The sequence below is a fragment of the Marmota monax genome, unplaced genomic scaffold, assembly GCF_021218885.2.
Source record: "Marmota monax isolate L192 unplaced genomic scaffold, Marmota_monax_Labrador192_F-V1.1 WCK01_AAM20220418_F8-fsc00042, whole genome shotgun sequence".
Classification (NCBI taxonomy): Eukaryota; Metazoa; Chordata; class Mammalia; order Rodentia; family Sciuridae; genus Marmota; species Marmota monax.
In genome coordinates, this window is record NW_026693008.1 from 13,217,469 (window position 1) to 13,231,735 (window position 14,267).

The 14,267-nt window shown below is 36.7% G+C and overlaps 1 protein-coding gene across 10 annotated transcripts in view; it reads right to left on the reverse strand.

Moving 5' to 3' along the window:
- The window catches only part of Dnah12 (dynein axonemal heavy chain 12), a 256,363-nt gene that overhangs the window by 66,000 nt on the left and 176,096 nt on the right, over positions 1–14,267 (reverse strand). The window lies entirely within an intron of this gene.

Sequence of the window (14,267 nt, forward strand, 5' to 3'; positions counted from 1 at the left end):
AAAAACAAAAACAGTATTTGTTCATTCCACTGTACAAAATAACAATACCTTTAACATTCTAATGTTTATCAATGCTTATGGTAATGCCTAAATCAATGTTCTTGGTAATACAATAATTAGAGATTTTTGTTTAATAGAATCATATCAATATTGGAAAATGGGGTTGTTGTGTCCCTAATAGAGATAAAGCCATAACATTGCATTTGTACTCTAAGTACACCCTACATTAGGTATGAAAACAATACTAGTCTAAAGTTGAGATTTTGGAAAATCTGAAGAAAGTAGCATAATTTCTCTGAAGAGGCAGCAATCTGGGGGAAAATAAAGCTTGTTATTAAGTAGCCAAATTGATATATTAATAAACACTAAAAATGGAGCCCAATATTTTCATCATGGCTAAAACATAAGTAAAATAAGAATTAAGATATAAACTATTTGAAGATAATTATTAAAAACTGACATTTGTTGGGCACTTATCATGTGCTAAGTGCCTTCCTATAACATTTCCATGAGGTAGGAGATTTTTATCTCCATTTACATATGTGTCTATGGAGGCCACAAGTAAGTGATCAAGTAAGTTACCAAAATCTCAAGACAGAAAGTGATAGAGAAAAACTGAAATATAAATATCCTGACACCAGTCTGCACTGCTCTGAATGGCTACATAATATTATAAACAAACTTCTAGAAAATTTGATAAGTAGAATGATTATTTATAAACTGTGATTCTAACAGCATGACTAGCTAACTAATTTACAAATCCTTCTTCTACCTAGTACTGATAGGTAAAATATGACATTATTTTAGTTAAATTGAGGTATTCATTTGAAAGATATAGAAGACTGACATAATATATGCATACAGAAAAATAAACGTTGCAGAAACAGACAAAACTGAAATCCATTAACATTAAGTATATGAGCTGAACTTGGGGAGAGTGCCAGTCTGATAATCTATGGGCTCACTGGGTCCATATGTGGAAGAAAGCTAGAATTCAGAACCCTTTATTAAGCTGAAACCCACAAAGAAGCTTTTTAAAACCATGGATAGAAAAATTCTAAACCTATGCATAAGGAGATAACAAGAAAATATTTGAAATCTTGTTTCCCTTCTGGATGGGAAATAGTGTCCTCTGAGAATCTATAGCTGTGGGTCTACCTATTTATATAAGTTTAGGATACAAATATATGTTACTTAAAAGATGGAGAAAACTCTAAGCTGGAAAATATGTATTTGGCCAACAATACTCCTGGGAATCCCAGAAGCAAAACACACAAAAGAAAAACTTAATCCCTCAGGGAGAGGAAGGAAAATGTTTGGGCCAAAATATTATGCCTTTACCAACCTTTAATAAATAGAGATCTCAGGGGAAAAGGGAGAGTGGGAGAAGAAGGACAGAGAGAGAGACAGAAGACACAGACCCTCCTCTTTGTGGCAAGGGCAATCAGGAATGATCAAAAGCAAGAGATAATTCTCCAATATTGAGAAAAATACTCTAGAATCCTAGCTTGTGTTCTAAGTTTGGATCCATAACTAGACTAACTTGAAACTTCTGGCCTGTTACCATAGCAACAACAAAATCTAAACCCAGCTCTACTTCTAATTAGACTAACAACCTCTGAACTAATAATACGATAGAAGAGGCATGCCTACTTCCAGGAGTAAGTGCTATTAAACTCAGTCTTTATTGTTAGACCCAAGATATATCTGGCATTAGGAGAAACTTAAATAAGCAAGAAAAACCCCCAACATATTCTCAAGAGACAAACTGATAGAAACAGGCTCTCAGAAGACACAAATATTGAAAATATCTGGCAGGAATTTAAAAAATAACTATGACTAAAATGTTAAAAAAGTTAATGGAAACACTGAACAACATGAGATGATCTTTAGCAAAAGATAGAAACCATAAACAAGGATTAAATCAAAATACTATAAATAAAAACATGATGTCAAACCTAAAGAATTCCTTTCATTGACTGTGTGCAGACAACCCACTGGGGAGAGAAACAGCTAATATAACTAGAAACTTGAAAATAGGTTAGTAGAAATTATCTAGATTGAACTCAAAAAGAAAAAGGAGTGGTGAGTGGTAAAATAACAGAACAGAACTTCCAATAATTATGGCATTATACAGACTTACAAATATGACAATGGATCACAGGAAGAGAAAAGGGAAAAAAATGAGGTGAATCTAAGAAGCTCAGAGAACCTCAGTTGGGATAAACACCAAAATGAAAAAACACACAGAAGTGTGCATATACACTTGTACCATCAAACCTCTAAAAACTAAAGATAAAGAAAAATGTGAGGCTGGGGCTGTATCTCAGTGATAGAGCGCTTGGCCTCACACTTGTGAGGCACTGGGTTCGATCCTCAGTACCACATAAAAATAAATAAATACAGCTATTGTGTCCATCTACAACTAAAAAATATTTTAAAAAAAGAAAGAAAAATGCGAAGGTGACCAGAAGAAAAAGAAGTCACTTTACATAAGAGGAACTAAAATAAGAGAGTAGTGAACTTCTCATCAGACTATACAAGACAAAGGCAGTGGAGTAACATATTCTTATGTGGTGCTGGGGATAGAACCCAGTGCCTCATGCATGCCAGGCAAGAGCTCTACCACTAAGCTACAACCCCGGCCACCGGAGTAACATTTTAAAGGAAACAAAAGTTAAAAAACAAAACAACAAGGGGCCGGGGTTGTGGCTCAGTGGTAGAGTGCTTGTCTCACGTGTCGATCCTCAGAACCACATAAAAATAAAATAAAAAATAAAGGTATAAAACAAAACAAATCAACAACAAAACTGTCAACCCAGAAGTCTAAACCCTGCAAAAACAATCTTTCAAACTAAAGATGAAATAAATATTCTTTAAGAATGCTGAATGAATTTATTACCAGCAGATTTATACTCAGGAAGTATTAAAGGACACCCTTTAGGCAGAAGAAATATGAAATGAGATAAAAACAAAGAAATGAAAAAGTCCAAAGATAGGGGGAAATGGAGGGTATATATGAAAAACTCTTTCTTACATTTAATAACTCAAAAATAAATTACTATTCTCAGGCAAAGACAGTTAACAATGTGTTTGAGTATTTATGGTATATGAAAAAGTAAAACATATAAGAACAGCACAATAGATATGAAGGAATCATTGGAATTATACTGTTGAAAGATTCTTATACTATCTGATAGGAGGGTTTATTTGGTTCTTTTGATTTTGCAGTGCTGGGAATTGAACCCATAGCCTTGTGCATGCCAGGCAACCATTCTACTACTGAGCTATATCTCCAGCCTGTATATGTATAGTATTATTAAATTATTTGGATGTGTTCAGTAATAAATTAAAGATGGATATTGTAAACACTAGAACAAATAAACACTAAAAACATAATAAATAACCATTAAGTCAATTCTGGAGATAAAAATGAAATCACAAAAATATTGTATTAATTTAAATCCAAGTAGAATAAGAATATTAAAAACAACAAAGAACAAATGAGAGAAAAGAACTAGCAAGATGGCAGGTGAAAATCTAGATGTATCAATAATACCATTCAATGTAAATGATGCAAATACTGCGATTTAAAGTGGGGAAAAAAAGTCATTTTCCAAACTAATTCACAAATCCTCATAAAAGAAAAACTAAAAGGACAAAATTAGCATTGCAAATCAGTAAAGAAAGTCGAGATAACTCAAAACAATGCTGGGGTAAAAGAATGTCACTTTACAATAAGTAAAATTATACTCTATTTCAGCATTTCCAAAAAATGCAAAAAGAAGCAAGTACCAGAGTCCTAACTGTGAAAAAGTATATTGCTTTCCCAGCTCACTCTTTCTGACAGCTACTCTCCTGGCATCTAGTTCCCATGTTTATTAATATAAAGGCACAGCCCTGAGTCACAGGTCACCAGACCTAGGGTGAATTATTTGGCCCAAGGTAGAACAATGAGGTTTTCTTCACAGGAATTAGAATTTGAATTTTATGTTTCTGCTTCATCTGTATCATTCAACTCAAGATTTTTGACTCAGGAACTAAAGCTTTCTTGGATATATGTACAGTAGACTAGAGCCAGTGTATCTTTAAAGATAGACTAATGAAGCATCTGCACAGAGAATAATACAGAAGATGAGACAGAAATAGACAGAGGCACAGACACAGAGAGAAAATAACTGCCTTAGTTACTAATGGTTTCCATTTTCAGCTTCTAGAGGCCTGGTGACCCATCTTTACTCTGAGATACCCTTAAGATAGTTTAAAATGAGTACTCAAAGAGTAAGCATTATTAGCTATATTATTAGGCTTTGCTGTGAAGAGGTACAGAGAGGAAACTAAGCTTTTTATATTAGTGACAAGAAGGATGATAATTATAAGTGACTACACTGAGCCCAAAAGTCAAGAAGTAGAATCTAGGCTATATATGGAAATTATTCCTCCAAAACTGACCAAGTCCATGGCCTCTTGATCACCTAGTCCAAAAATAACAAGTAGAAATGGTAACTATTGGAATGTCACTTTATTAGAAGAGTCAACTTTCGGTCAGAAATGACAGATTATTTTCCTCAATTTGCATTTCCTTGAATGTCAATTAAGGGTTACAGATATACCAAAGGCATCTCTGAACTACAATTTTTAAAAATGATGACATTTGCCAGTAAACGGATGGAGAATACCATGCTAAGTGAAATAAGCCAATCCCCTCAAACCAAAGTCTGAATATTTTCTCTGATATGCAGATGCTAATTCACAATAAAGGGTGGGTAGGGGGCTAAGGAAAAACAGAGTTACTTTGGATCAGGAAGAAGGAAGTGAAGGGAGAGGAGGGGATGTGGGGGTAGAAAAGATAATAGAATGAATTGAGCATTATTACATTACCCTATGTGCATATATGACTATATGACTATATTGTGATTCTACATCATGTACAACCAGAAGAATGAGAAGTTATACCTCATTTATGTATGATGTGTCAAAATGCATTCTACTATCATGTAAAACTAATTAGAATAAATAAGAAAAAAAGATACATATTTAAGAAACTAGAAATCTTAACTGTCCTAATTGATCATTACACATTGTGTGTGTGTTTATGTATACATACATATCCATACATTTGGAATTCTCACATTATACCCCATAAATATATAATTTTACATCAACAAAATGAATAAATGAGATCTTTATTTTATCATAATTTCTTTTACTAAAGTTTAAAGATGAAATAACTCATGACTTGGAAATTTTTTAAAATCTGAATGGCCACCAAATGCATGGAAATGGAGTCTAAAATAGAATGAATACTTAAGGCTCTAATACATTGAATATTAGGGTAGAATAATCTCTGCTTTACAACATATTTTTTGAGTAGTTAAAATATATTCTTTCTCAGAGTATGTTAAATTTTATTCATTGCTTAGAAGTTTCAACCTAAGGATGTTGACTTTCAAGTAAAATTTTGAGCAAATAAACACTCAAAATATGATTATATAATACAACAAATATAAAGAACACTTAAATGTTTTGCAGTTTCTTTTTTTCTTCTTTTGTACTGGGGATTGAACCCAGGGGCACTTAAACACTGAGTCACATCTCCAGCTCTTTTTTTACATTTTATTTAGAGACCTCACTGAGTTATTCAGGGCCTTACTAAGTTGCTGAGGCTGGCTTTGAACTTATGATCCTCCTGCCTCAGCCTCCAGAGCTGCTGTGGATTTTTAGGTGTTCCCACCATGCCCAGCTAAATGTTTTGCAGTTTCTAATAAGGTTTCCAAAGAATGTAAACAAACAATAACTCCAATTATCAGGATGTAAGATCTCCTTTTTTTTGGGTGGTACTGGGGATTGAACCCAGGGCCTCACACATATTTAAGCACACAGTCTATTATTGAGTTACATCATTATCCCAATATTTCCTTATATCTTTAGTTTTTCCCATATTGCAAAAGAAGACTAAAATTTTGTATATAGTTTTGAGGATGGTGAAATGAATCTATATAGATGAATTTTTGTAGATGCATTTCATTTCATGAATCTACATAGATTAATTATATTTCACTTTGGCATAGTTATAAAGAGCAGGGATTTGGTAGTTAGGTTGCCTGGGTTCAAATTCTGACTCTGCTATTATTAGCTCAGTTATCTTACTAAACTTCCAATTCCCCATCTGTAAAATGGAATAAAAATAATGCCTAACTCATGATGTAAGGATATAGGGCATTTAGAATAGTATCTGATGAATACAAGGACTCAATATTGTTTGTCATAATATGTTTGAGAAATGGTCCCATGTGAAACTTTTTAAATTAGATAACAACAGGGCTAAATAACCATTATGGAAAACTACTTCTCAGAGGAAAATAATTTTCCAAGTTTTTCAATGTGATATGGATAAAAATAACATTTGGAAAGTTCTTGTAATTATCAGACTATTAATGATAGAAATTAAAAAATATATCCATGAGATCACATAAGTTATCGAGTTTTAATATCATGAAAATGGGTATCAATAAAAACAGATATGCTATATAGGCCAAAACTAGAAATAGCCCAGATATGCATTAACAGGAAGATTCATAAGCAGTGTTCATGTAATAGAATACTACTCAGCAATAACAACAACAACAACAAAAAATAGAAAATACCAATATATGCAGTAGAATGAATGAATCTCAAAAATTTACAGAGTAGAAAAATTCTTACACACTAGAACACATACTACATGATTCCATTTATATGAAGTTCTAGAATAAGCATGACTAAATCAATGATGGGAAATAATAAAAAATGATTTTGAGGTGCGATAAAGGCAAGGATTTATTGGAAAGGGATAATAAAGGAATTTCCCAAGGAGTAGTTATGTTATGTATCTTGATAGAGATATGCATTTCATAGGTATTTACTTTCATTGGTAATCACCAAATGATACACTGTTTTATGTATTTCTTTGTAAATTTTACCCCAGAAGAAAAAAAATGAACTTAATTAAGGATATGCATGCATAAGTATCTGAGGGGAATATATCTATATCTGTAGCATACACTAAAACACATTTTAAAAATGTATTGATGGATTGGTACAAAGATAAACAGACATGTATACGTTTTTTTAAAAATTTTTTTATTGTTGGTTGTTCAAAACATTACATAGTTCTTGATATATCATATTTCACACTTTGATTCAAGTGGGTTATGAACTCCCATTTTTACCCCATATACAGATTGCAGAATCACATCAGTTACACATCCATTGATTTACATATTGCCATACTAGTGTCTGCTGTATTCTTTTTTTTTTAAATTTTTTATTGTTTGTTGTTCAAAACATTACAAATTTCTTGATATATCATATTTCACACTTTGATTCAAGTGGGTTATGAACTCCCATTTTTACCCCGTATACAGATTGCATAATAATATCAGTTACACATCCATTGATTTACATGTTGCCATACTAGTGTCTGTTGTATTCTGCTGCCTTTCCTATCCTCTACTATCCCCCCTCCCCTCCCCTCCCCTCCCCTCTTCTCTCTCTACCCCCTCTACTGTCATTCATTTCTCCCCCTTGTATTATTTTCCCCTTTCCCCTCACTTCCTCTTATATGTAATTTTGTATAACCCTGAGGGTCTCCTTCCATTTCCATGCAATTTCCCTTCTCTCTCCCTTTCCCTCCCACCTCTCATCCCAGTTTAATGTTAATCTTCTTCTCATGCTCTTCGTCCTTACTCTGTTCTTAGTTACTCTCCTTATATCAAAGAAGACATTTGGCATTTGTTTTTTAGGGATTGGCTAGCTTCACTTAGCATAATCTGCTCTAATGCCATCCATTTCCCTGCAAATTCTATGATTTTGTCATTTTTAAATGCAGAGTAATACTCCATTGTGTATAAATGCCACATTTTTTTTTTATCCATTCGTCTATTGAAGGGCATCTGGGTTGGTTCCACAGTCTAGCTATTGTGAATTGTGCTGCTATGAACATCGATGTAGTAGTGTCCCTGTAGCATGCTCTTTTTAGGTCTTTAGGGAATAGACCGAGAAGGGGAATAGCTGGGTCAAATGGTGGTTCCATTCCCAGCTTTCCAAGAAATCTCCATACTGCTTTCCAAATTGGCTGCACCAATTTGCAGTCCCACCAGCAATGTACAAGTGTACCCTTTTCCCCACATCCTCGCCAGCACTTGCTGTTGTTTGACTTCATAATGGCTGCCAATCTTACTGGAGTGAGATGGTATCTTAGGGTGGTTTTGATTTGCATTTCTTTGACTGCTAGAGATGGTGAGCATTTTTTCATGTACTTGTTGATTGATTGTATGTCCTCCTCTGAGAAGTGTCTGTTCGGGTCTTTGGCCCATTTGTTGATTGGGTTATTTGTTATCTTACTGTCTAATTTTTTGAGTTCTTTGTATACTCTGGATATTAGGGCTCTATCTGAAGTGTGCGGAGTAAAGATTTGTTCCCAGGATGTAGGCTCCCTATTTACCTCTCTTATTGTTTCTTTTGCTGAGAAAAAACTTTTTAGTTTGAGTAAGTCCCATTTGTTGATTCTAGTTATTAACTTTTGAGCTATGGGTATTCTATTGAGGAATTTGGAGCCCGACCCCACAGTATGTAGATCGTAGCCAACTTTTTCTTCTATCAGACGGCGTGTCTCTGATTTGATATCAAGCTCCTTGATCCATTTTGAATTAACTTTTGTGCATGGCGAGAGAAACGGATTCAGTTTCATTTTGTTGCATATGGATTTCCAGTTTTCCCAGCACCATTTGTTGAAGATGCTATCCTTCCTCCATTGCATGCTTTTAGCCCCTTTATCAAATATAAGGTAGTTGTAGTTTTGTGGATTGGTTTCTGTGTCCTCTATTCTGTACCATTGGTCCACCCGCCTGTTTTGGTACCAGTACCATGCTGTTTTTGTTACTATTGCTCTGTAGTATAGTTTGAAGTCTGGTATCGCTATACCCCCTGATTCACACTTCCTGCTTAGCATTGTTTTTGCTATTCTGGGTCGTTTATTTTTCCATATGAATTTCATGATTGCTTTCTCTATTTCTACAAGAAATGCTGTTGGGATTTTGATTGGCATTGCATTAAACCTATAGAGAACTTTTGGTAATATCGCCATTTTGATGATGTTAGTTCTGCCTATCCATGAACAGGGTATATTTTTCCATCTTCTAAGATCTTCTTCTATTTCTCTCTTTAGGGTTCTGTAGTTTTCATTGTATAAGTCTTTCACCTCTTTTGTTAGGTTGATTCCCAAGTATTTTTTTTTTTTTAGGATATTATGAATGGAGTGGTTGTCCTCATTTCCATTTCAGAGGATTTGTCACTGATATACAGGATTTATGCGTGTTGATTTTATATCCTGCCACTTTGCTGAATTCATTTATTAGCTCTAATAGTTTCTTTGTAGACCCTTTTGGGTCTGCTAGGTATAGAATCATGTCATCTGCAAATAGTGATAATTTAAGTTCTTCTTTTCCTATTTTGATGCCTTTAATTTCTTTCGTCTGTCTAATTGCTCTGGCCAGTGTTTCGAGAACTATGTTGAACAGAAGTGGTGAGAGAGGGCATCCCTGTCTTGTTCCAGATTTTAGAGGGAAGGCCTTCAATTTTTCTCCATTCAGAATGATGCTAGCCTGAGGCTTAGCATAGATTGCTTTTACAATATTGAGGTATGTTCCTGTTATCCCTAGTTTTTCTAGAGTTTTGAACATAAAGGGATGCTGTACTTTGTCAAATGCTTTTTCCGCATCTATCGAGATGATCATATGGTTCTTATTTTTAAGTCTATTGATGTGGTGAATAACATTTATTGATTTCCGTATATTGAACCAGCCTTGCATCCCAGGGATGAATCCTACTTGATCATGGTACACAATTTTTTTGATATGTTTTTGTATCCGATTCGCCAGAATTTTATTGAGGATTTTTGCATCTAGGTTCATTAGAGATATTGGTCTGTAGTTTTCTTTCTTTGAAGTGTCTTTGTCTGGTTTAGGTATCAGGGTGATGTTGGCCTCGTAGAATGAATTTGGAAGTTCTCCCTCTTTTTCTATTTCCTGAAGTAGCTTGAAAAGTATTGGTATTAGTTCCTCTTTAAAGGTTTTGTAAAACTCTGCTGTATACCCATCCGGTCCTGGGCTTTTCTTAGTTGGTAGTCTTTTGATGGTTTCTTCTATTTCCTCAATTGATATTGGTCTGTTTAGGTTGTCTATATCCTCCTGACTCAATCTGGGCAGATCATATGACTTAAGAAATTTATCGATGCCTTCACTATCTTCTAATTTATTGGAGTATAAGGATTCAAAATAATTTCTGATTATCTTCTGTATATCTGAAGTGTCTGTTGTGATATTGCCTTTTTCATCCCGTATGCTAGTAATTTGAGTTCTCTCTCTTCTTCTCTTTGTTAGCATGGCTAAGGGTCTGTCGATTTTATTTATTTTTTCAAAGAACCAACTTTTAGTTTTGTCAATTTTTTCAATTGTTTCTTTTGTTTCGATTTCATTAATTTCAGCTCTGATTTTAATTATTTCTTGCCTTCTACTTCTTTTGCTGTTGTTTTGCTCTTCTTTTTCAAGGATTTTAAGATGAAGTATGAGATCATTTATTTATTGGTTTTTTTCTTTTTTTAAGGAATGAACTCCAAGCAATGAATTTTCCTCTTAGAACTGCTTTCAGTGTGTCCCATAGATTCCGATATGTTGTGTCTGTGTTTTCATTTATCTCTAAGAATTTTTTAATTTCCTCCTTGATGTCTTCTATAACACACTGATCATTCAGTAACCTATTGTTCATTCTCCAAGTGATGCATGATTTTTCCTTCCTTCTTTTATCGTTGATTTTCAGTTTCATTCCATTATGATCAGATAAGATGCATGGCATTATCTCTACTCCTTTATATTGTCTAAGAGTTGCCCTGTGACATAATATATGATCTATTTTTGAGAAGGATCCATGTGCTGCTGAGAAAAAAGTGTAACTGCTTGATGTTGGGTGGTATATTCTATATATGTCAATTAAGTCTAGGTTATTAATTGTGTTATTGAGTTCTATAGTTTCCTTATTCACCTTTTGTTTGGAAGATCTGTCCAGTGGTGAGAGAGGTGTGTTGAAGTCTCCCATGATTATTGTATGGTGGTCTATTAGACTCTTGAACTTGAGAAGAGTTTGTTTGATGAACATAGCTGCACCATTGTTTGGGGCATATATATATTTATGATTGTTATGTCTTGTTGGTGTATGGTTCCCTTGAGCAGTATGTAGTGTCCCTCTTTATCCCTTTTGATTAACTTTGGCTTGAAATATATTTTATTTGATATGAGTATGGACACTCCTGCTTGTTTCCAAAGTCCATATGAGTGATATGATTTTTCCCAACCTTTCACCTTCAGCCTATGTATGTCTTTTCCTATCAAATGCGTCTCCTGTAGGCAGCATATTGTTGGGTCTTGTTGTGTGATCCATTCTACTAGCCTGTGTCTCTTAATTGGTGAGTTTAAGCCATTAACATTTAGGGTTATTATTGAGATATGGGTTGTTCTTCCAGCCATATTTGTTTATTTATGTTACTAAACATGGTTTGTTTTCCTCTTCGATTATTTTCCCCCCCCTTTACTGTCCTACCTCCCACTGTTGGTTTTCATTGTTATTTTCCATTTCCTCTTCCTGTAATGTTTTGCTGAGGATGTTTTGAAGAGATGGTTTTCTAGGTGCAAATTCTTTTAACTTTTGTTTATTGTGGAAGGTTTTAATTTCATCTTCCATCCTGAAGCTTAATTTCGCTGGATACACAATTCTTGGTTGGAACCCATTTTCTTTCAGTGTTTGAAATATGTTATTCCAGGATCTTCTAGCTTTCAGAGTCTGTGTTGAAAGATCAGCTGTTATCCTGATTGGCTTACCCCTAAATGTAATCTGCTTCCTTTCTCTTGTAGCTTTTAAAATTCTCTCCTTATTCTGTATGTTGGGCATCTTCATTATAATGTGTCTAGGTGTGGACCTCTTATGATTTTGCACCTTCGGCGTCCTGTAGGCTTCTAGGATTTGGGATTCTGTCTCATTCTTCAAGTCTGGGAAGTTTTCTCGTATTATTTCATTGAATAGATTGCTCATTCCTTTGGTTTGGAGCTCTATACCTTCCTGTATCCCAATGACTCTTAAGTTTGGTCTCTTTATGTTATCCCATATTTCTTGGATGTTCTGCTCATGGTTTCTTAACAGTCTTTCTGAGCTGTCTATGTTCTTTTCAAGTTGAAATACTTTGTCTTCATTGTCTGATGTTCTATCTTCTAAGTGTTCTACTCTGCTGGTAGTATTCTCCATTGAGTTTTTAAGTTGGTTTATTGCTTCCTGCATTTCTAGGATTTCTGTTTGTTTGTTTTTTATAACCTCTATCTCCCTGTATAGTTGATCTTTTGCTGCCTGGATTTGTTTGTGTAATTCATTGTCGAAGTGATCTTTCATTGTCTGATTTTGCTGTCTGATGTCTTCCTTGAGACTCCAGATCATCTGAAGCATGTATATCCTGAATTCTTTATCTGACATTCCATCTGCTGCAGCTGTTACCTCTTCTAAAGTTGAATTGACCTGCATTGCTTGTGGTCCTTTCTTTCCTTGTCTTTTCATACTGCTTGCGTTTCTTTCTGCTTGGTGAAACTGTTGTGTTTTTGAAAAATTTTCCCCCTATATATTTATTTATTTATTTATTTATTTTTTTTTTTAATATTTATTTTTTTTTTTTTTAGTTTTCGGCGGACACAACATCTTTATTTGTATGTGGTGCTGAGGATCGAACCCGGGCCGCACGCATGCCAGGCGAACGCTCTACCGCTTGAGCCACATCCCCAGCCCCCCCCTATATATTTATATTGCTCTTGTATAGTTGAAAAGTCTCTCTTGCAGGGTGGGGCGGCCGTCTGCCTACCTTGCAGGCGCGGGTGGCGGCTCTGCTCTGCCCCTCCTCCAATTGGTGTGATGTGTCTACCACGCCCGCGGACCGCTGGGCCTGTGCTGCCGGTCGGTCGCAGGTCTGCCTACCTTGCAGGCGCGGGCGGCGGCTCTGCCCTGCCCCTCCTACCACGCCCGCGGACCTCTGGGCCTGTTCTGCCGGTCGGTCGCAGGTCTGCCTACCTTGCGGGCACGGGTGGCGGCTCTTCTCTGCCCCTACTCCAATTGGGGTTATGTGACTACCACGCCGGCGGGCTGCTGGGCCTGTTCCGGGCGCGGGCGGTGGCTCTGCTCTGCCCCTCTGGCTTGATGACAAAGTGAGAGAGACTCGGGTGTTTGTGACTCACTTCCTTTACCAGGAGACCAACTGTTTCTGTCGCCGCTGGTATCGATGAAGTTCTCTCCTCCGCCGCTTTCTGATGACATCAGATCTCTGCCATGTTGGTATCCCATGCGAATGGCAGCATTTCGTTCCCTTTGCCGGGTGACCAAAGCAACGGGTGAGTCCTGACCGGCCCTCACAAGCCCTGTCTCAGTCCTGTTGCCACTGCCTATGAAGGCTCGGTTGGTATTTACCCCCACAGTATTCAGCAGGACCCGGACCGAGAAGCAGTTTCCACAGGTTCTTTATCCCTGGGCCAGACCAGTTCCAGGAGCCAGAATTCGGCTGCTCCGTGCTCGGTGTATGTTCTGATAGGAGCAGGCTCCAAGAAGCAGTTTCCGCGGGTTATTTAGCACTGAGCCTGAGTAATTTGTCTGCGAGCTGCAGGCGAATGGCAGCCTGAAATTACCTGTTCTATGGCTGAATGAGCTGCGATCAGTCGAAAACAGGGATGGTGACGTCAGCTCTCCAAGATGGTGGCCGCTGGCTTCCTCTGTGGTCTGACCGGTGTGGAGAACCGAATTGGACCGCTTCCTTCCCCCGTCTCAAACCCAGAATTCAGCACTGAGTATGGTGATTGCACAGCTGGCAGAAGCCCGCAGAAACTGCAGCGCTGTATCTTTGCGTTGCTACCTCCTCGTTTCCCAGCGTGCGCCGCAGACTCTAGCCGCGGGGCGATTTGCTGAATAAGCAGCGTGACCCTCCGTGCGGACAAATCTCTCGCGTTTGAGCCCCCGTAGCTGATCCTCGTGCGATGGAAATCCTTCCTCTAGGTTTTGGAGCACCCCAATTTTGCTGGAAATTCCTAACAAGATAGCTTTTAGCCGTTCTAACTCGTCATTCTCCCGCACAGTGACGCGGTACACGGGGGTAATGCTCTCCCTTTGCCGACATCTTCCCCCGGATCCAGACATGTATACTTAAGTAG